The sequence below is a fragment of the Sorex fumeus genome, unplaced genomic scaffold (assembly GCF_029834395.1).
Source record: "Sorex fumeus unplaced genomic scaffold, SorFum_2.1 ptg000033l, whole genome shotgun sequence".
NCBI lineage: Eukaryota > Metazoa > Chordata > Mammalia > Eulipotyphla > Soricidae > Sorex > Sorex fumeus.
Window position 1 is genome coordinate 4,482,204 of NW_026606090.1, and position 25,054 is coordinate 4,507,257.

A 25,054-nucleotide genomic window follows, 5' to 3' on the forward strand; every position below is an offset into this window, starting at 1 on the left:
GTGCAAGACCAGCACCCTACATACTGCACTATTGCCCCTGCCCCAGATGTATTTTTCAATTTTTGTTTTTTCGATCCATCTCATATTTTATTTTTCAGAGTTTAATTAAAGATATTACAGCCTACAATTCGTTCTGAAAAATACAGAAAATATAAAATATAGCTTTTTGTCTAGAAACTATCTTATATAGATTTTTTTAGAGTTATTCAGGAGCTAAGTTGATATATATATATATATATATATATATCAGCTTCCTTGATTGTACTAAATATAGTTTTAAATAAATATACAAATGGGAAGACTTTATCATATACTTGCTGTTCAACTCTAAATAGAGATATAGATTAAAATATTCAGGGGTCAGGAGAAAGTTTAAGGGTTAAGCAATTACTTGCCTTGCGTGTGGTCAAACCAGGTTCAGCATATGGTTGCCTGAGTACCACCAGGAGTGGTCCCTGAGCACAGTGCCAGGAGGAAGTTCTGAGCATTACCATGAAAGGCCCAAGTGGAATACATTAATTTGGGATATTATTTTAATATTCAGATTGTTTCTTTAAACTCAGCCATTAAAACATTTTTAGTTTATTTTTATTCTTTCTTACAGGTGAGGTAACTCTACATACTCAAACCATAAATATTAACATTATTATAAACATTATAAACATATGATCTAAATTATAAATTATAATAATAACATTATAAAATGAGTGGCAGAAGGTTGTAGGCACTTTAGTGGTGATAAAATAAATTTTTAATCAGAATTTAAAATGTTAACACTGGTAAAAATGTTACCTAAATTATACACACACACACACACACACGAGTCTGTGTGCTTGATATGTGTGTATGTAAATTTTAAAATAAAGTTTTGTTGAAAGTAAAATTATGTGTGCATGTATATGCACTTATATTAATTATAAGTACATGCTTATATGATGCCATGTTCCTTCACACATATTAAGGACACATGCTACTTCCCTGTCCTATATGATGCAGATACATTTTCCAGATTTTATTTTGTATTTCATTTGTTTATTTATTTTTTTATTAGTGAGACATATGAGGTACAATTGTAGACTTACAAATTTTTGTGCTTAGGTTTCAATTATACAATGATCAAATGCCCATCCCTACACCAGTGCCCATTTTCCACCACCACGGATCTCAGTATCCCTCCCACCCCCCATATCCCCCATCCCACCCTGCCTCTGTGGCAGGGCATTCCCTTTTGTTCTCTCTTATTGGGTGTTGTGGTTTGCAAAAGAGGCAATGGGTGACAATAATATTTGGTCTATAGTCTACTTTCAGCATGCTTCTCCCATTCTGGGAGGATCCTCCCAACACCTTTATTTGGTGTTCCCTTCTCTATCTGAGCTCCCTTTTCCCCTAGCATGTGTGGTTGACCTCCAAGCCATGGAGTAAAATTCCTGGTACTAATCTCGGCCATTCTTGAGTGTTAGTCTCCTAATTTGTTACTTTATATTCCCCAGATGAATGCAATCTTTCTATGCCTATCCCTTTCTTTCTGAGTCATTTCGCTTAACATGATACTTTCCATGTAGTACCATTTGTATGTAAATTTCATAACTTCATCTTTTCTAATAGCTACATAGTACTCCATTGTGTAAATGTACCAAAGTTTCGTTAACCAGTCATCTGTTCTTGGGCACTCAGGTTTTTTTTTTTCCAGATTCTGGCTATTGTAAAGAGTGCTGCAATGAACAAATAATTGCAGATGTCACTTCAACTATACTTTTTTGCCTCTCTGGGATAAATTCCCAGGAGTGGTATTGCTGGGTCAAATGGGAGCTCAATTTCTAATTTTTTGAGAATCGTCCATACTGTTTTCCAAAAGGGCTGAACCAGTCGGCATTCCCACCAACTGTGAAGGAGGGTCCCTTTCTCACCACATCCGTGCCAGCACTGGTTGCTTTTGTTCTTGTGGCTATGGGCCAGTCTCTGTGGTGTGAAATGATATCTCATTGTGGTTTTAATCTGCATCTCCCTGATGATTAAGTATGTGGAGCATTTTCTCGTGTGCCTTTTAGTCATTCGGATTTCTTCTTTGTGAAAGTTTCTATTCATTTCATCTCCCCATTTTTTGATGGCGTTGAATGTTTTTTTTTTTTTGTGGAGTTCTACCAGTACTTTGCGTATCCTTGATATCAACCCTTTGTCGGATGTGTATTTGGCGAATATCCATTCCCATTCTGTAGACTGTCTTTGTATTTTGGTCACTGTTTGGAGGTGCAGAAGCTTCTTAGTTTAAGATAGTCCCATTTGTCTATCTCTGTTTTCACTTGCTTGGCCAGTGGTGTGACATCTTTGACGATACCATTAGCTTCAATGTCAGGGAGGGTTTTGCCAACTTTTTCCTCAATATCCCTTATGGATTTCGGTCTGATGTTGAGGTCTTTAATCCACTTTGATCTTACTTTTGTACATGGAGTTAGGCAAAGATCTGAGCCCACTTTTTTGCATGTAGCCATCCAGTTTTGCCAGCACAATTTGTTAAAGAGGCTTTCCCTGCTCCACTTCAATTTTCTTGCCCCCTTATCGAAGATAAGATGCTCGTATAGTTGGGGGGAGATGTCAGTATATTCGACCCTGTTCCATTGGTCTGCAGCTCTGCTTTTGTTCCAGTACCATGCTGTTTTAATTATTACTGCTTTGTAGTAGAGCTTGAAGTTAGGCAGGTTGATTCCTCCCATTTTCTTTTTCCTAAGAATTGCTTTAGCTATTCGTGGGAGCTTATTTTTCCATAAAAATTTCAGGAGTGTTTGCTCCTGAAATTTCTTTGAAGAATGTCATGGGTATCCTAATAGGGATTGCTTTGAATTTATACAGTGCTTTGGGAAGTATTGCCATTTTGACAATGTTAATTCTCCCAATCCATGAACAGGGGATATTTTTCCATTTCCTCGTATCCTCTTTTATTTCCTGAAGTAGCGTTTTGTAGTTTTCCTTGTACAGATTCTTTACTTCCTTAGTTAGGCTGATTCCTCGGTACTTGATTTTCTGGGGCACAATTGTAAACGGGATTGTTTTCTTCATGTCACTTTCTTCTCTTTCACTATTTGCATATAAGAAAGCCATGGACTTTTGGGTATTGATTTTATAGCCTGAAACATTACTATACAAGCCTATCGTTTCTAGGAGTTTCTTGGTAGAGATTTTAGGGTTCTCTAAGTATAGTATCATATCGTCTGCGAATAGTGAGAGCTTGATTTCTTCCTTTCCTACCTGGATGCCCTTAATATCTTTTTCTTGCCTAATCGCTATTGCAAGTTCTTCCAGTACTATATTGAACAGCAGTGGAGAGAGTGGGCAACCTTGTCTCATCCCTGACCTTATGGGGAAGGCTCTAAGTTTTTCCCCATTGAGGATGATGCTAGCTGTAGGATTGTGGTAGATGGCTTTAACTATATTGAGGAAAGTCCCCTCTATTCCCATTTTGGCTAGGGTTTTCATCATGAACGGGTGCTGGATCTTGTCAAATGCTTTTTCTGCATCTATTGATATGATCATATGATTTTTATCTTTTCTTTTGTTGATATAATGGATTATGTTGATTGATTTCCGAGTGTTAAACCAGCCTTGCATCCCAGGGATGAAGCCTACTTGGTCATGGTGTATGATCTTTTTGATGAGTAGTTGAATTCTATTTGCTAGTATTTTGTTGAGAATCTTCGCATCTGTGTTCATCAGGGATATCGGCCTGTAGTTTTATTTTCTCGTGGTGTCTTTGTTTCCTTTTGGTATTAGAGAGATATGGGCTTCATAGAAACTTGTTTGGGAGAGTTTCCGTTTTATTCAATTTCCTGAAAAAGCTTGAGAAGGACTGGTAGGTCCTCTTTAAATGTTTAGAAAAATTCGCTAGTGAATCCATCTGGACCTGAGCTTTTGTTTTTGGGAAGACTTTTGATTACAGTTTCAATTACGTTGATGTTAATAGGTCTATTCATATACTCTAGATACTCTTGATTAAGCATTGGGAGATTATAGGAGTCCAGGAATTTGTCCATTTCTTCTAGGTTCTCTTGTTTTGTGGCATACAGATTTTCAAAGTAGTCTCTGATGATCTTTTGGATTTCTTTGGTTTCTGTTGTGATATCCCCCTTCTCATTTCTGATTCGGTTTAATAGGGTACTCTCTCTCTGTTTCTTTGTGAGTGTTGCTAGTGGATTATCTATCTTGTTTATTTTCTCGAAGAACCAGCTCTTGATTTCATTGATCTTTCGGATAGTTTCTTCAGTTTTCATGTCATTGATTTCTGCTCTAAGTTTTATGATCTCTTTCCTTCTGCCTGATTTAGGCTCTTTCTTTTGATCCTTTTCTAATATCTTGAGCTGTGAGGTCCAGTTGTTTCTGTGCATCGTTTCTGCAGACCTAAGATATGCTTGCAGAGCTATAAATTTTCCCCTTAATATGGCTTTCACTGCACCCCATAGGTTCTGGTAGCTCGTGTCTTCATTCTCATTTGTTTCCAGATATTTTTTGATTTCGTCCTTGACTTCATTCCTGACCCACTCGTTGTTCAGCATTGAGGTGTTTAATTTCCAGGTGTTTGATTTGGTTCTCCATGTCTGTGTGTGATTCAGTTCTATCCTCAATGCATCATGGTCTGAAAAGATGGTTGATACTATTTCTATCTTCCTGATTCTTTTGAGGTATGTTTTGTGGCCTAGCACATGGTCTATTTTGGAAAATGTTCTGTGCGCGCTGGAGAAGAATGTCTATTCTTTCTTTTTGGGGTGTAAAGCCCTGTATAGGTCTATGAGCCCTTTCTCTTGTATTTCTTCTTTCAAAGCCAATGATTCCTTGTTGGGTTTTGTTCTTGTTGATCTATCCAGAGGTGATAAGGCGATGTTGCAGTCTCCAAGTACTATTGTGTTGCTAGCAATGTCCTCCTTAAAATCTGTTAGCAGTTGTTTTAAATATTTAGCTGTTCCCTCATTAGGTGCGTATACATTTAAGAGTGTGATTTCTTCCCATTGTACGTATCCTTTGATGAAGAGAAAATAGCCTTCACTGTCCTTTCTAATCTTTTCAAGGTGAAATTAATGTTGTCGGATACTAGTATGGCCACCCCAGCTTTTTTGAGGGAGCTGTTTGCTTGCAGGATTGTTTCCCATCCTTTGACTTTGAGTCTGTGTTTGCCCTGTCTGTTGAGATGAGTTTCTTGTAGGCAGCATAAAGTTGGGTTCTGTCTCTGTATCCAATTTGCCACTCTGTGTCTTTTAACTGGTGAATTTAGACAGTTGATATTAAGAGAGATTATTGTTATGGGGTTTTGTGTCATGTTTCTGTGCGGGTGTGTTGTGGTTGTAGGGTTTGTCTTGTCTTATAGTAGCACCTTTATGCCTTGTTTTAGGTTTGGTTTTGAGTCTATGAAGTTCCTGAGCTGCTGTATATCTAGAAAATAGTTTACCGTTCCTTCGAGTTTGAGTGAGAGTTTAGCCGGGTAGAGTATTCTTGGTGAAGCATTCATTTCGGTGAGTTTTTTCACTATATCTTGCCACTGCCTTTGGGCTTGGAGGGATAAATCTCTGTCCTCTGATACCTTAGTATCTCTTATATTTCAAGATGTTGGAATTCTCTAATACACAAGATACATTTTATAATTTTATCTTGCTTTTACAATATTTTGATGTGGAAGTCTTTTATTCCATTCTACTTTGAATTAGAAATATTCAGTAGGTTTTATATAAAAATATTCGCAATTATACTTAAAATAATGGCTGGACCAATAGCACAGCAGGTAGGGCATTTGCCTTGCACATGACCAACCCGGGTTCTATTCCTCCGTTCCTTTCAGAGAGCCGGGCAAGCTACCGAGAGTATTCCGCCCACATCTCAGAGCTTGGCAAGCTCCCCATGGTGCATTTGATATGCCAAAAACAGCAACAACATGTCTCATAATGGAGACATTACTGGTGCCCGCTTGAGCAAATGGATGAACAACAGGACGACAGTGCTACTTAACACTCTCTCCACAATTACTAAGGACATGTCTGTAAAAAGAAAATTCAAACTATCCATATGAATCTGAAATAGGGAGATCGAAAGTATGGTAACCAAAGGGAGAAACTTGGAACATTGGTGGAAAGAAGTTGATGCTGATAACGGGATTGGTATTGAAAAACTATCCCTGAAATTCAACTATGAATCTTTTTGTCAATCATGGTGCCTCACTTTAAAAGAAATTAAGTAAAGGAAAATCTTAGTGGAATGATTAATTATCATTGTTCAGAATGATCAAAAGCATCAAGACAAAACCGATGGAGTAAGACTGAGTTGGCCACTCGCAGAGCAACAAAAGCATTAATCCTGCTTATTTGATGGTCTGGAGGAAACTTTGTAATATGTTTTGCATCACCCCTTACCACAAACGTAGCGACTTAATTCTTTCAAACATACATTCATCATCTCTTTTGTGAACCAGGCATCCAGGCATGGCTGAGTGTTCTGTTTCACAATCTGCAATCCAGGTGTCCTGGAAGTTGTGTTTCCATCTTTTGGCTTGACCTGGAATAATGAGCTCCTAAATTTACTCAGATTGTTGCCAGAATTCATTTCCTGTGGCTGTACCACTGAGAGCTTTGCTTTCCGGCTGACTGTTGGCCAGATTGAAGTGCCCTTAAATCCGAAAGGCCACTCACAGTTGCCTTATAGCCCTTGATGGGCAGTTCCTGCACGGGAGTCTGCTTCTTTGAGGCTCTGCTCTACAATCGGGCTGCAGGCTTTTAGGCGCTGCATTCCCAGAGCACCACTCTGTCACCTTAGCCATCTGCCATTGCCTAGACTTACAGAGCCCTGTGTAAGACTCCAGGGAAGGGTTTGCCTGGGCACAGTGGGGAGAAGAGATCATGAAACCATGCCAGAATTTCCCCCCTGAGTTTCTGAAATCTTAATGACTATGTTCACTTAAAGTTGAGTGATGATGAAATGAAATGGATCTGCAATAACTTTGGATGGCATGTGTACATCCAGTGTCGGTGTTTCCTTCCTCTTCTCAGCCAGGTATAGCCCCATCAGAGTGCTTATTCAATTCTTACTTGAAATTTATGCAAGAAAAAATGCTTTGGAAATATTTCTGAATTACCCCTCAGTAGTCTATAATGATTTTGCCTTTACAAAGGCAAAATACACTGACCCCTCTGCACAATGAGAGATACTGTTCCCAGTGATTATACTGTTCCCTCTTGAGAGTTTCCCCCATGACAGAATAGCATACGTTTTTGAAGGGCTGGTGCCTCATTTCTGGCTAGAGCCAACTTGATAAAGTCTGTGCTCTAGGTCCTGTGGTGTAAGGCTGAAGGAAGACGAGTGAAAACCACATTCTCGTTCAGCATTCTTTCCTGCCCTGCTTCCTGCCTCCATTTCTCTCCAAACACATCCTCAGTAAGGAAGTCAGACAGCTGGCTCTGGAGATAAATTCTAACTTCTCCTTAGATATAGTTGAGATCTGAACTAAAATAAGGTTTTGATGATTTTGAAAACCTAATGCAGCAAAATCACACAGGGTAACAAAATGTAGAATTACTCACTGATCTACCATACAGGAAAGTTTCTTCAGAAAACGCATTTTCCCCCTTTTCTTTTTATTTTTCTTAAGCGAGGAAAATATCTAGACCTGATTGCTAGTCACTCATTGGCAGAATGCTCTTTTTTTCCTTTAAAAGGGTTCTGTTAAGTGCCACATTAACTCAGCTCAGCAATTTCCTGCTTGGTGTCATGGGCAGTGGTGATGTAGATGGTGTCTTCACTGTGGGTGTAGTGGGCACCAACCCATCACAGCCGCTGTAGGCAGATAACAGCTCTTGTCCCGTTTCTAGGAAGAAACAGAAGACTGCCCTCCCGGCCCTGTGCTATACATTACACACATACACAAATATGTACATGTAAATCAGTTCGTCTACCTGTAATCTAACTTGAAAATCACTTGAACATTCTAATTAAGCTGGAGCGATAGCACAGTGGTAGGTCGTTTGCCTTACAAGTGGCCAACATGGCCGACCCAAGTTCGATTCCTCTGCCCCTCTCGGAGAGCCCGGCAAGCTACCGAGAGTATTCGATATGCCAAACACAGTAACAACAAAGTCTCCAATGGAGACATTACTGGGCCCGCTCGAGCAAATCGACGATCAACGGGAGGGCCTTTACCTTTACCTTACCTTATGGAAAATAATTCACATGATTTGATATAAAGAAATATGTTTAATTCCAAATATTAACCATTTTGGTCAACTAAAGCAGATAAACATTTTATTAAATTTATACAAAGCTTTATTATGACAAAAGAACAGGGAGAAATTTTAAGCAGTTTCTCATGCTTTCTAGTCAGCCTCAAAATCCCTTGACTTGCCTATATTTGTAGCCCCAGCATGAGTCTATATAAATGATTTGACTTGGAACTTTCACATTCTGGTTCATATTAGATCTCAAACCTATGGCCATGATGTGTTTTCTGTTCTGTAAATGCACTCGCCGTACACTTGCTCTCCCTGACTGACACCGAGAAATCAATTTTCACTTTATTTTCTCCTTTTTTTGCCTCTCTATCTTTTGATTTGACACAGTGTTCTGTTGATTCTAATATCCAAATGTTCTTTTTCTATTATTTTACTTAACCCTTTTGACTATGCCTGAAATGTCTTATTGTTCCTAATAAGAATATGGCCTTAAAAAATTGCTGATCCGCACTTCCTCTCTCTTCTCTACATTACAGCTGAACATTTTCACTTGAAAGTATACAGATAAACATACTATTCAAATGTTCAGTATACATAGAAAACATTGGTCTGTTGAATATATCAAAGACCAAACTCTTGTGTGGCTTTTAAGACCCCTTCCATTCTGGTCTTTGTACTCTGTGTTTTCATAATATAATTACTTTCTCACTCCTCTGTGCCTTAGGACTCTCAGTTACCTCTGGTTACAGTTCCTTTCGTGATTCCTTTTCCAAGCAAGGCACTGCTTACCCATCAGAGAACCATTTAAAGGTTAACTCTTGGGCAAGTTCTCTGTCATGTCTGGGCAGAGTTCAGATTTTCTGTCGTTTTTTCCTGCACTTCAAGCCTGCATCTCCTCTAGCCCAGGATTCTAATACCTTGAGACTCTGCATTTTTTTGTGTTTTACCTACTCCAGTTTAGTTAATTTCTTGCCTGTCACACAATACTCCTTCAATCATTGAACTTTTAAAATAAGTGGATGTTTATATGCCTCTCATTTATCTCACATCACTGAACTATTTTATAATTAATTTTTAATAGTGGCTACACCCAACGATACTGTAGGGAGGTCCAAGGGGGCAACATAAGCAAAGCCTGGAGGCTACCTCAACTTACCCCCTGGTACTCAAGGAACCACGCATGTTAGTTATTGAACTCAGAGCCTTGCACACTCCACTCGAGCTGTCTCCTCAGCCCCTAAGATTAAGTTTTGATAGTACAAAGTAAAGTAAGTAAAGTAAAGGCCTTCCCGTTGATCATCGATTTGCTCGAGCGGGCCCAGTAACGTCTCCATTGGAGACTTTGTTGTTACTGTGTTTGGCATATCGAATACGTCATGGGGAGCTTTCCAGGCTCTGCCGTGCAGGCGAGATACTCTCGGTAGCTTGCTGGGCTCTCCGAGAGGGGCGGAGGAATCAAACTAGGGTCGACCATGTTGGCTGCGTGCAAGGCCAACGCCCTACCACTGTGCTATCGCTGATAGTACAAAATAATGGATAAATTACTCAGTAACTTTTAATATACGCTAAACCCTTAGAGTATAATATCTGACAAGTATTAAATCAAGAAATATTTTTGATTGAATTAGAAAATATGATCTCTGAAGGCATCAATAAAAGAAATCTGTGGACTGTTTTCTTTTATAATTATTTGTGTTTAATAGAAACTTACAATTTTACCTATGCTATTAACATTTCTTTTGAATAAGAGGCAACTACTGAATCTTTTATCTGAATGTGAAAAATTATAGCTTTAAAGCTTTAGTAATATGGGGGTATGGTGCCGCCAGCAGGTAAATCTCTACCTCTGAGGCGAGTGCATCAACAGCCTGATGGCGACTTTAGACTTCCAGATACCCCCCAAATTGCTGCTGTGACTTTGACAAGACCCCAAAAACTTGGGGCAAAGTTTACCAAGAAAGTAAATGGCCAAAAGTTAGGTATGTGGGAGACACACGCACAAACCACCTCGGGCTCAGCTCTATAATTGGAGGCATGGCCTCTCTGGTTCCTGATTGAACTGCTTAATGGCCATGATCCCAGAGACTCAGAAACAAATCTTGAAGTCCAGCGGCTTTTGGCAGAAATGCATCTGGACCACGCAGTAGGTAACTGTCACCCGGCCACCCCAGGGGGGAAAGGGTGCTGTCCCTCTGCCTGCTCCCTCAATCCCCTGTAGCAGCTCGATGGTCACCATCCTCCAGAGGCCATTGGACAGTCAGATTTGGGCCCGCAGTGATGAGACACGTGGGGCCTCACAGGATGGGTGTGGAGCCAGCCCTTTCCTCTCCACCCCAATGAGACCCCGAGTCGCTGCCAATGAACGGCCTCTCTGGCTCCTGATCAAGCTGCTTAATGGCCATGATCCAAGAGACTCAGAAACAAATCTCAGAATCTAGTCGCTTTTGACAGAAATGTGTCTGGACCCTGCAGTAAGTTACTGTCGCTGGGCCATTCCAGGGGGGAAAGGTGCTGTCCTTCTGCCTGCTCTCCCAGGTGGCTCGGTTGCTGCCATCCTCCAGAGGCCACTGGACAGTAAGGTTTGAACCCTCGGAGATGAGACATGCAGGACCTCATGGGATGGGGGTGGAGCCATCCCTTTCCTCCCCATCCCAACGAGACCCCGAGTCACTGCTCACAAATGGCCTTGCTGGCTCCTGATCAAGCTGCTTAACGGCTATGATCCAAGAGACTCAGTAACAAATCTCGGAACCCAGCAAGTTTTGGTAGAAATCCTTCCAGATTTAATTGTTAAAATTTTGGAATTTCAAAATCACACGTCCACTACTGCAGCCACATGACATCATATATTATTCATAACCAGCAATAGAAAACAAATTGTCTACGATTGCCTTTTCAGCAGATCTGAGCTTTAGGGTAAAATCCCAAATAATAATGGTGAGTCTGGTGTCATAATATTGAATGTAATCAAAGTAGAGAGAGAGAGAGAGTAATGTGGAAATCATCTGCCCCAAAGGTAGGGGGAGGGTGTGGAATGGGGATATCCTGGGGGTTTTGGGGATGGAAAATGGGCACTGGTGAAGGTATGGGTGTTTGTTTCATTGTATGACCGAGACTTAAACCCGAAAGCTTTGTAACTGCTCTCACAGTGATTCAATAAATAAAATTATAAAAAATGAAAAAAAAAGTAAGGTGGAGTTCATTCCCAATTCAATCAGCTAATCAGTGGGTAAATAAATAGCAGTACTCCTACCTAAACAAAAAGAAAAAATAAAACTTTAGAAATATTTATTTATGATAAAAGGTAAAAGGTAAAGGCCCTCCCGTTGATCGTCGATTTCCTCGAGTGGGCCCAGTAACGTCTTCATTGGAGACTTTGTTGTTACTGTGTCTGGCATATCAAATACTCCTGGTAGCTTGCCGGGCTCTCGGAGAGGGGCGGAGGAATCGAACTCGGGTCGGCCATGTTGGCCGCTTGTAAGGCGAACGCCCTACCCGCTGTGCTATCGCTCCGCTATCATATAATAATTATAGCTCTAACATTCAATAAAAATTTTAAAAAATCTCATTTTTATCACTTGAAGAGTAATAGATTTAAAATAAAAAAGGATCAAACATAATGACCTTTCAGTATCTGTATTGTAAGCCATAATGCCAAAAGTAGAGAAAGAGTATGGGGGGAATTGTCTGTCATAAGGCAGGGGGAGGATATGGAGGGGATGATACTGGGGACATTCACACATGAAAGTTTTGTAACTATTTCACGGTGATTCAATAAAAGAAAGAAAAAGAAAAAGAAAATAAAACTATTATATTTTTATCCAAACTTGAAATGACTATTAATAATTTCAGTGAATTCTACACGTACATGAGGTATATGCTTTAAACTAACAAATGATGCCTAAAACTATTAAATATGACTCAAAATAATAGCACCAAAATAAAGACCACGAAAGAAAACAATTATATTCCCCCCTGAAGACGTCATGACTTTATTTGATATTTCCTTACATATTTTTCTTATGATTTGCAGTGTTTTCTGATAGATTTGCTTGTGGATTAAAGGATAGACATTTATAATCTGGCTCCTAAGAGTCTCCAATGTCTTAAGAAAATCTGGGTTGGATGTTAGCTGTTCTGAATAGCCGTATATCATTCATCTAGGACAAACGAGCCATGGGAGGAAAGAAACTTAGTTTCAGTTGTAGAAAGGAATTTTAACTATATTTTTAAATTAATATATTTTACTAACTAGAGATACACTCTTCCATTGAAAGTGTATTGTGACTGTCTAGAGAACAAAACCATTTTTTACTGATGGATCAGAGTTTTTTGTCTCCACTAATCCTAACCCGCCACCCAAATTGTGCACCTATTGCTTCTCTCCTCTTACCCCACTGAAGTTCTGTTTTAACTTCAGTGATTCCCTGGACAACAGCAGAGAAAGAAATGATCTTGCTATTGTGTAGCTTTTCCTGCACAGTGAAGCTTCAGGATAAGATTCTCAGAAACAACGGAAAGTGGAGAGAGGATAGCCTACTTCACCAGCTAATATCAGGAAACTCACTGGGTTAGCTTTGTAAGAAACAAAAGATGAGGCTGGAGTGATAGTACAGCGGGGAGAGCGTTTGCCTTGCATGTGGCTGACCCGTTTTGGGTCCCTGGCATCTCATATAGTCCCCAGAGCACTACGAGGAGTAACTCCTGAGTGCAGAGCCAGGAGAAACCCCTGAGAATAGCCAGGTGTGACCCAAAAGAGCAAAAAAAAAAAGAAGAAAGAAAGAAAGAAAGAAAGAAAGAAAGAAAGAAAGAAAGAAAGAAAGGAGAAACTATAAAGTACAATCTCTTGAGCATTAGTGGAAGACGTTGTGATGAGTTCTTGTGGCTTAGACTAGGCTCCCCTCTAGTAAAGATATTTCTAGTAGAATGGATTCAATCGAGATTCATGTTGCATTGTTAGAATTAGTTTCCATAAATATGATTCTGTAATGTAATTATGTAAGGGTCTGACTTGTAATTAGGGTTACTTACGCACTTATAGACCAATAGAGGTGCTTGGTATGTTTTAGATAATATCATCTGGTTTAGTTTCCTTGCATTGGTAAAATTATGAAATGAAGAGTGATGGTTATGGCTGGAAAAATACTGATTTATTCATGTGGCTATATCTGGGAAGGATGGAAGCTGCCGGCGCTTGGCCTTGAGTGGTCTGATCCTAAAATTGGATTTTACTCAGGAGGCTAGAGGATATATTTAAAGAACTGTGTCCATATGATGGATATATTATGCTTAGGAAGCATTCATCTGGCAGTTAGATGCTCATGAGGAGGATTATAGGCAGGAAAACTATTGAAATCATTTTTACGGAAGATTCCAAAGTTTAATGAATGTGTATATTTTATTTTATTTAAGCAGTTGAAATACAGGGGGCAGAGGATATGACTTAAGTGGTAGAGCACATGCCTTACATATATAATGGGGTCCTAGATTCGATCCCAGCATTATAAAACCTCCCGTCCCCACTGCAACACTAGTAGGTGTGGTTTCCACAACAATGGATTGGAGCACATTCTACTATGTCTGTTTGTTTTCAAATTATGTAAATATAAATATCCTATTCACCTATACATTATTGGTGCCAATATTACAAAACCCAAGTGTATTGTCTTGTGACCATTTTTGATAATTTTTCCTATATTTAAAAATTCAGGTCATTTGGTATAGAGAAAAATTCTAAGGAGGTTAATAGGGTTAGGGATACTAAAAAGCTGTGATATTTGATTAACTAGATTTAGGGCATACATGCAGAAAAGATGGTTCTCACTTTAAGGAGTAGAATAGTAGCTTAAGTAATATAAATGTTTTTAGGCTTAAGAAAATTGTTTTGAGAAACAGTGTAATAAAATTGATCTGACAGCATTAATTTGGACTGCTGCTGAATAACAAGATAGAGCAATCTGGCAGAAAATTAGAATTTCAGCATTTGGGGTCCAAAAGTGAGATTGTGGTGACAGACACAATTTGTTAGTCTTCACAATAAATGTAGAAGGTAAATAGTTTAAGCAAAGATAAGTGAGGGGAAACTGCTTCCTTTTGTGAGGCGAGCGTAAGCTGAAGCATCTAAGTAAGCAAAGAAGGAATGATGTAAAGAACCAATGGAGAAGATGCCAAATTTTTAATAAGACTTTTGTGTTTGACATTTACAAAGGTTGCTGGGAAAGCTACAGACAAAAAAATCTAAGGTAAGATCATGTCATTAAAGATGAAAAGATAACTTTGGTGTCATTGAAAAGTTGTCGTCTTTCATAGGAGAGCTGTTGAAAGAATGAAGATGGTAGTAACTTAATTAAAAAAATGTAAAAAAAATTGTTCTATCAAAGGAAGAGCTGTAAAATGACATGTTACTAGAAAATTATTTTAGACATTGACCTTAGTTATAGATAATACTTAAATAATGGGAAAAATTCATCTGAGATCTCACACCCTTGACTCTGGTGCTCGCTGGAGCTTCTGCTGGGTTTAGCTGCCTGATCGGGGCTGGGGATTGAACTCAGAACCTCACCAGCTGCAGATTATTAAGGTGGATGATTTTTCCACTGACTTCTCCTTTGGCACCCTGAATATTTTGAACATTTGGAGAAAAATTTAGGCCTAGCATAATTCTGTTTTAGTTGTGAAAATCAACTTGTTAAAGGAACAACACATTATATTGTTTATTGTTACTTTTCTTCTGTCCCTCTCTGAGAGCATGGCAAGCTACCAGAGTATCTCACCCACACAGCAAAGCGTGGGAAGCTACCTGTGATGTATTCCCTATGCCAAATACAGTAACAACAAGTCTCACGATGGAGACATTACTGGGCCCCCTTAAGCAAATCGATAAACAACTGTAGGACAGTGCTACAGTGCTATTATTACTTTATTATATATTTGTATTTTTATCTTCTTTCAGTTTTTACTTTGGATAACCTGGCAGGCTACCGAATGTAACCTGCCCACACAGCAGAGTCTGGCAAACTCCCCGTGGTGTACCCAATATGCCAAATACCAGCAACAATGATGGGTCTCATTCTCATTCTCCTAACCCTGAAAGAGCCTTGAATATGGCACTTTAAAATCTTGGGACTAGGATGAAGGAGATGTTACTGATGCCTGCTTGAGGCAATCAGCAAACAACAGGATGATCGTGATTGTGATTTTTATCTTCTTTCAGTTAAAAAAAATTTGTGGCACACCCAACTGTGCTCAGGGTTGATTCCTGGGTCTGCAAGTCAGAGACCAATGGGGGGCGGGGGATGGTGCTTAGGGACTATATATGATGCTGGGGAATCAAACCTACGTCGATCATGTGCAAGGCAAGTGTCTTACCCATTTATGATCTTTCTAGCAATTTTTCTCTATCTTACATGTTTTAAATTAACACTTTTCTCATTTTGATAATCATTATATTTACCTTTCCAAGAACATGTGGTGTGAGCTGAAGACAGGCTAGAATTCTGTCTGGATCTTGAAGTGATTTTCTCTGCATCAGAGTGAAGGCTCATCTGTCAAGAGGAACTGCAGAGGGGGAATATTATTTTTGTTTATTTTCTTTGGCCACTTTGAGATCTGATTCTTGCAGGGCTTTGCTTTGTTTTATTTTTTGGGTTGAAACTGATTATTTTCAGTTTATTGGGATAAAATAACATTCTATCCCAATAGTCCTGCATGTTCTGTTTCCTCATTGATTGAAACACTGCACCTAGCAAGTTATGCATTGACATTTTGTTTATAAACCGGAAGATGGATTTCCAAAACAAGTTTTAATACTTTTGGATGTATTTGTTCATCAATCCCTGTTTTTTTATAGGTGGAAAATTATTTTATATTAGAGACCATAGAGATAGTACTGTGGGTAGGGTGCTTGCCTTCATGCAGCCAAACTAGATCCAACCTCCAACATCCCATATAATTCCCTGACCACTTCCAGGAGTAATTCTTGAGTGCAGAGCCAGGAGTAACTACTGAGTATTGTTGGGTGTGTCCTGAAAAACAAAACAAAAAAGAAAATTATTTTATAAGTCTCCTATTTGGGATGAATATTAATGTCCCAGAGATAAAAAGTTATACTATTGATATTCTGATTTTCTGATAGCATTACTGGAGTAATCCACTGTTTCTTGGAAGCCAGTTGTGTGAGAATCTAGTAAATAAGTAACTCTAGTAAAGAAAATCAGCAATGAACAGATTCCCCATCACAATATTGACACCTCCTTCGAAGATCTTGATAAAGATAGATAAGAATGTTTGCTCTACATTTTTAGATCATATAATTTTAATAGTTCTAATATATTAAATTTACCCTACGGGAAGGACATCTTAGACTAATGATGTATAACATAGTTGAAGATTCCATAAAAAAGACTTTGCTTTTGGGAATTGGATGTCCTGAGTGGTGCTAAGGTCCGGGGGTTTGGTGATTCTCTGTTAGCCAGTTCCCTGTTTCAACACCAGGACCCAAATATGTGGTGCTGCTCAGGCCCTTAGGTATGAGAGAATACCTGAGCCAATCTCAGCAATGCCTAGGGGTACCCTGAACTTCTGATGTTCAGGATGCCAGGTGGTACTGAGGATTGAACTAGGTTCTGATGCATTCAAGGCAAGCACTGTAGCTTTTGCATTATTGCTCTGACCTCAAGACTGAATTTACCTTAAGGAAACTAACAAAATGTTTTTATTTGATTTATTCTGAGGCCATGTTTGACTGTGCTCAGGGATTTTTCCTGACTCCTTTCTCAGGGTTCACTCTTGGCAGGGTTTGGGGGATATATACAGTAGTGTCAAGGATCAAACATGAGTTGGCCTCATGCAAGGCCAGTGTACCATATTGTGTAGTCTGTGCTGTACCCCTCCTCCCAAATATTTGTTTCCATTCAAACACATTTCATCTTGTTTACTCTTCAGAAAGTAACTTTCCCAGTCTGTCGAGGTGTGTTGTCCAATTCATACAGTTTGGGAGCAAAAAAAAAAAAATTTACATCATTCTTTTTGAGCCACTTATCCTTTTCCTTTATTACAGGGGTGGATATCTCATGAGAGAGATTATCTTCCATGCATTATGCATTGTGTGTACATATGTGTACACAAACAGCTTAAAATAGATGTTAGAGAAGGCAATAAATCTAGAGATTCTTCCTTTAAAGGATTTACAGCATTCATTTGGAGCAAAGACACATAGATATAAAAGGACCACATTGGTCCAGACTACACAATATGGTTCAAATCTAACAAACATTGGTGCCTTTGAGCAGGACACAGTGACTTTCAAGATCAAGGGGAGGCTTTGTGGAGAAAAATGTGGTTCTAGTTTCAAAAAGGATGTTGTATTCTCATACACACATAGGATGGAGGAGCTGAGGGAGAAGAGTGAAAAAGAGCAGATCAAGAGAGAAGAGATGAGGAGATGCTATGGAAAATAGAACCTTCTACCATGGTCCAAACTTAGTGACTCATCATATACAGACTCAATGACTTATAGTGTGAATATAAGCTAACGACAAGGAGGAGGTTAATTTATGTATCTTTATTTAAGAAGCCAAGCTGATTTTTTTCCTAGATTAGAATATAATTTCTATACACATTCATCACATACTTTACAGTTGATTTTTGTGATATTTTTTAATTAAGTTTTTGTTTTGTTAAAGAATCATGTTTTATAGTTATTGATAGTTTAGTTTTAGACATATAATGTTATAGCATCAATCTTGCAACCATTGCCAACTTCCTGCACCAGTATCCCCAACACAGGTAAGATCATAAGTTTAAAATTCTCAACTTAAAACTTTGTACCTCCCCTTGAGATGTCAGCACTTTGCTACTTGATAGAGATACCAATATTTAAATGCTTTTAGCCAATTCTAATGGCATTAACACTCTTTCACACATGCTAACTTTGTGATATGCTTGTGACATGTGACATGTAACTGACATATCAGCAGTGTTCTTCTCACTTGTGAGGAAGTAGAAGGCATCCTCCAAACCAGGCAGTGGGATTTGGGTAAGTCTACAAGAATATCTCTTCACTTTGGATTCCCCAAAATGTTAACTCTAATTAGGAGGCTTTCGATTTGCAGTTGCTCTACTGTAGTGTACATTTTCAGAAGCAAAGAATTCTTGGCTGGTAGTAAGTATGATGTTTCACAATCAACTCCTGAAGTGTGTTGAAAGCAAGAATATTTAAGCAAGTTGGTTTTCTCACTTGCCCATAATGTTTCTGACTATTGAAGAACATCAATGAAAAAGGTCCAGACTGCAGTGGCCTCTGGGGAACTTGTTCATCTCTTTTAAATGGGCCAAGGAGTCCATTAATAAACAAAGACATATTCCTATTACGAGCAGAAAAAATACATATATTTTTCAAAATAAAAGTCTTCATATGAAATCTATAGAGAGAACAGGACAATTGGTAAAAGTTGGAATGTTAAATGAAGTAGTTGGTGTTGCTTATCTTGCATGCCCAAAGGCCCTTGAGGTAATAGTGGAGAATGTCTGAAAACGGTTATCCCTGCAGGATTTTTTTAAGTGATTTTATGGGGATGGAGTGATAGCACAGCGGTAGGGCATTTGCCTTGCATTTAGCCAATATAGCCGATCCGAGTTCGATTCCTCCGCCCCTTTTGGAGAGCCCGGCAAGCTACCGAGAGTATCTTGCCCGCACTGCAGAGCCTGGCAAGCTCCCCGTGACGTATTCGATATGCCAAACACAGTAACAACAAAGTCTCCAATGGAGACGTTACCGGGCCCGCTCGAGCAAATCGACGAACAATGGGAGGGCTTTTACCTTTTACCTTTATAGTGAATGCAGAATGCCCATCTCTTCTTGCAAAGTCTTGTAAGACCATTGCTTACGATAGATGCTACCTACATATTTAATGCACTAGGTCCAGGCATTCGTCTTTTCAATAACAATTTGTCTTAATGCCTGAGTTCTGAGACTATTTTGCTTACTTCACAATTGTCATTTTGTCACATGGACAGCTTTCCACTAAATATTATTTGTTTTTAAGACTTTTTTCTCTTCTGTCTTGTACTGCTGTCATTTTCAAGTCATTTGAATAATCAGAATTATTGTTTCTGTTTGATTTTTTTAAAACTGTGATTCCAATCACTTTTCTAGTTGAGAAGTTCTCTTGCCATTATTCCTAACAGAAGTACAAAAAAGAAAAACTTCTTTGATATTTCAGTTTTTACAAACATGACCTGCTCTGTCTAACATTCATTGATTTAAAGGCCTTTGATTCTGTTAAGACTGAAGCGGTCATTGAAGCCCTAGCAAAACAGGGTGTTCAAACTCAATACTTCAGGATCCTCCATGAGCTGTATTACAGATTCACTACCAGGATCTCACCATTCTACAAGGAAGTGATTATCCATGTCAAGAGAGGTGTTCAACATGTCATGTGACGACTGGAATAGGAAGGAATGGGAGTGAAGATAGACAGTCGGCAACTACACCACTTCTGCTTTGCTGATGACATCGTTCTAATAACACCAACCATTAGCCTAGCAGCACAAATGCTGGCCAACTTCGACTGTGAGTGTGGAAAGGTTGGACTACAGCTGAATCTCACAAAGACAATGTTTATGAGAAATGGTCTTGTTCGTGACGTTCCATTCACTCTCAACGGGATGAACATCTCTGAATGCAACAGTTATGTGTACCTAGGTTCAGAAGTCAACATGATGAATGACCTGGCACCTGAGTTGCTCAGGAGGAAGAGAGTGGTTTGGAATGCTTTCAAGAACGTTGAAGAAATAGCTAAGAGGATGAAGAACCTCCAGCTCTGGGCACATCTCTTCAATTCCACTCTTCTTCCTGCATTAACATACACCCCAGAGACCTGGGCCCTACAAAAACAGGATGAGAATGCTATTCAGGTCTCCCAAAGATGAATCTAAAGAGCTATGCTTGGAGTATCATGCTTCACTCAAATGAAAGAAAGAATCAGGAGTTCTGACCTCCATCTAAGGTCAAGAATCAGGGACGCTGTCTCGTTTGCCAAGGCATCAAAAATCAGAGGGGCTGGCCACGTTATGAGATTTGGAGATAACCGCTGGACTAGAGCCGTTACCAACTGGATTCCATAGTACGTCAAAAGATGACGTGGACATCCACATAAGAAATGGTCAAACTTGTTAGTCAAGACCCTGAACGATCAGTTTGAGGCTGTTAGTGTTCCTAGAATGAGCAGGTGCCATTGGGCTAAACTAACATGCAACAGGGACAAATGGAGATGTTTCTGGCACCTGCTCAAGCAAATAAATGAATAACGGGATGTCAAGTAATCAACTGATCAATAACTCAGATATTTCACTTAACTTTTAGCTTCATTGTAGACCCAGGTGGTAAAGAAAAGTTCTTGATTTTCAAATCTCACTCTTTATGTTTAATGCTGCAGCTCCTCCTTATGCATGGCTTTTTCATTTGCTAATTTGCTATTCATTAAAATGTATTTCTTATCCCCAAATTAATTCTCATATGCTACCAACTTTATCCAGATGGGTGTTGGGGTGTGGAAAGTGACCAAAGAAATGGACTCATGAAACATCTGTTCCCAGATGACATGGGACAAAGCAAAGCTTTTCCTCCTTGTTTCTGCTTTCATGCTATACACATTCTCCTGTGGGCTATTCGGAGGCAATTTTCTGTTTCTTTTTTTTTAATTTTTGCTGATTTTTGCTGAGTTCTCTATTTGCAGTTCCTCCCAAGTGGGAAATGTGTATAAGCAAATCAAACAACATGTGCTATCAACTAATGAAACTGATAATGGGCACATTGCAAAGAATATAGAAGCAACTGGTGTTGGAGGGTGTGTGGTGTAAAAAGGAACCCTTATTTTATGCTGCTGGAAAACTGGTCGTCTGGTTCAGCTTCTCAAAAGAGTAAGATGAGAGCACACATATGACCCAGTGATTCCAATTTGGGGGCAATCTTTCAGGTGTGAATTTTATATGCTATAAACTCAATGTTAACAGCATATAGTAAATAGGACAATTTTAGATGGAAATATGCATATACCAATGTTATCTATTTATTAGTTGATGGAAATGTTATAACCAGAGGCACATAGCAACCTCACCCTGTATTTCCCCTATAGGAATGGTTCAGTATTTATGAATTTAGTGTTTAGGATGAGTGGAGCGATAGCAGAGCGGTAGGGCGTTTGCCTTGAAGGCAGCTGGCCCTGCTGAGCTGGGTTCAATTCCTCTACCCATCTTGGAGAGCCCGGCATGCTTTTTAGAGTATCTGCTCTCACGGCAGAGCCTGGCAAGCTACTCATCATGTATTCGATATGCCAGACACAGTAACAAGTAGTCTCAAAATGGAGATGTTACTGGGCTCGCTCGAGCTAATTGATGAACAATGGGAGGACAGTACTACAGTGCTACAGTGTTAAGGATGACCTTCTAGAAAATAATTGCCATAACTATAATAATTATCTATGTGATCAAGAAGAAATATCAGTAAATTTTCTTCAGGGCCTCATTGTGGTTCTTGGGTTTGTCATCTTGAGTTTAATTTCTAAGTTGAGTTTATCCATTTACATTATAAGTGTGATGATTCCTAAACTAATGTCTAGAAAGTGTCTTTAAAGACCAAATGAACTAAATATGTATAAAACTGCATGTAAACTGAAATGTTATTATAGGAGCAGTGAACACAGTTTATTTATGGGGCAGAAATGATGCTGGGATTTTATAATTACTGCTGTTTACCAACATTTAATATAAGAATTCAATTATTTCTTGATTTAATACGACCACAAATCACACTATTCATTTGTTAAAACATTTACATCTGAAATTCGAATTTATTATTAACTAGCATTATCTTTTATCTATGTTTTACAGTTTGTTGAAAAAAATGTTGCATTGTATAGAAGCGAATTGAATGTTAAGGAATACTGTGGGTTGGATGTATCTGTATCTCTCATTTTCTCTGAGCCACCTCTGCTAATTTACTAACACATAAATCTTTCCCACTCTCAGTGCTGCAAAGCCAATTTAGCAGAGGAAGAATGAAGCTGAATTTTGTTCTGCCTCATGCATCACCAACAAAATTGCTAGGCCAGTTAGGTTTTGATTGCAGAATATTTATTTTTGGTGACAGATGTTGCTGATGTAAGAACCTAAGTGATCACAGCTTAAATTAGTCCTGGGTTGAAGTTGAAAAAAAATAATGAGATGGAAAGTCTTAATGGAAGTAAATATGTAACACTAAGGTGACATTTTCAGCATTATGTTTCTGATGATATTTGCATGGTGAGTAAGGTATGAATACCTTTGCAAGCCGATAATGACTTTAAAGGAAGTGGGTAGACACAGCTTTGTTGAAATGAAATTGTGTGTGTATGTATGTATGCATGCATGTATGTGTGTGTTTCCAGGGAACCAACCCAGGGCTCCAGACATGTAAGAATAGTTAAATGTTGGGGGAGAAGGCAATTGGGACAGAGAAAGGACCACTATGACAAAGATAGCTGGAGATGATCACTCTGGATAAGAGCTGGGTGCTGTAAAGGACCAAACATGAAAACATCTCAGAATCTGTATTGCAAACCATAATGCCTCAGAGGAGAGACAAAGAGAGGAAGAAAAGTGCCAGCCATAGAGACAGGCTGCGGAGGTGGCTGGAGGGAGGGAAACAGGGGACAAATGGATATTGGTGGAGGGATGGGTGCTGGAACATTGTACGACTGAAACCGGATCATGAACAGCTTTGTCACTGTGTATCTCATGATTCAATTTAAAAATCTTTAATAATTATCTAATTATCTTAAAATTGCTAACATGGAATAGATCTACAGTATATGTATATATCTGAAACACAGAGCTATGACATTTAAAAAAAGGCGGGGGGAAGGAACAGGACATTATGACTGAACTACTTTCCCTGTAATCACACTCTTAAGTTTGAAGAAGCTATAGAACCCCCAGACACCTCTGAAGGAAGTCCTCACTCCCCCAAAATGTTGTTAACCAATGTGAATTTTTTATTCTTGAACTCCATTTGTTGAACTTATGAAAAAAGTCACTAGAAATCGGGTTTATTTCGCTCCAATGGTAATCCAGGGATGGAAATTAGTGAAGTTGAAACAATGAGTAAACTCGCTTGTCTCCTTTACCTATCCGAATAGTACATCAGCTTTTTAGGTAGAAGGGAAGATTTCATTTTAACATAATTTGCTCTTTTGAGAAAATAGAAATTTCATCAGTCTTTTTGAGCTACATCAGAAAAGAACATGCTTGAAAATATTCAGTAAACTGTATCTGAATTTTATCTTTCTATTGCCTTCTGTGTTATTTTATTTTTCTTTTTTAATTTAAATTTTATTTTCCTTTTGCATCTTATATAAACACTGTGGTTTCCATAGTTGTTCACGATGATTTGTTACAGCTATCACCTAAGAATTGATCACTCTCACTTGTTCCTGAAAATAGTGATCTCTGCCAGAGATGACTTCATCTGATTTTCAATTCTTAGTTTAATAAAGAGTTTTCAATAGTTACTTCCCTCTGTTGAGATAAGGGGCCACTTTCTTGTGATTTTTGTTTATAAACATATGTTTAAACGCAGAGGATTAAAACACATACACAGCGCGCGCGCGCGCACACACACACACACACACACACACACACACACTCATGATGTATACACTCCTAACTGCAGAGAAGAGTCCTCAAGCAAACCAGACTCTCAGGTTAAACAGGTAGGGAAGGGCAGGCTGTCATGTTCTCTAGTGATTGTTCAGATTCTGGGTCATTCCAGGCAGGCAGAACCACTGATTTCATGTAACCCTACTTGCATAATGAATGGCTAAGTCCCAAATGTCTGACAACTTTGCATTTCTCTAATTTCCTTCAGACTGTGAAGGGAGAGAAGTAATGTGTAATTTAGTAATGTGAAAGGCTGACACAGTGCTCTCAGATGTCTGCTGTAGGCTCAATATTGAGTGGTTACGAACTGCCCGATGAGGTTACCTACTTTGTGTTGCTGAACTGTGATCTCAGCTTAGTAAGCCGACTCTTCCGGTGCACATGGGATGGTAACTCCTAATACCTAGGTATGATTACAGTTAGACCAAACATTTCATATATGTTCCTTATTTCCCACTGTGAGGTGCTATTGATACAAATCTCCAAACCAACTCACTGACTCATTCCTGGGGTCTGACTTAAAGCTAGTATTTAAACCCATAGCTTAGTCTAGACTGTTAAGCCTGTTCTTCCCTAATAATTTGAGTGTTGTCAATACAGGTCATTACATACTAACAAAAAACAAATCTGTTTATTAAAAGTTCATCTGGTAGCAACTGTTTAATTCAGTTGAGCTTATGTGGCAGTAATATCTCAGTACACTGGGAAAGTGTTGTGCTTTCATATTTAAATGATGAACAAGCCAATAACAATTACATGACAATGTCTATGGTTTAATGTTATTTTTAATTACCAAAAATATTCCTATTCATTGTATGAAACATTATTACTTTGTGTGTGTGTATTTGTGTGTGTATGTGTGTGGCATGCACTATGTGCAGATTAATAGCTGATTTAACTTCACCTGTCTACCTGTTCACTTGCAATAGCTGCTAATTCATCAGCAGAAAATGCATGCAATTTACATACCAAATGAGTTAGAGTCAAGAAAGCAGTTGATTGCAGAATTGAGTAACTTTTTAACATTGTGTTACCTAGCTCTTTTCTTTAATGGATTGTGTAGGTTCCTTTTTCACTGTAATGACATTTGAGAAAGAAATTAAGAAGTGAATGGCTGTTAAATATTTGGTATTATCTGCAATAGCATGAGGGGGTGTGTATTT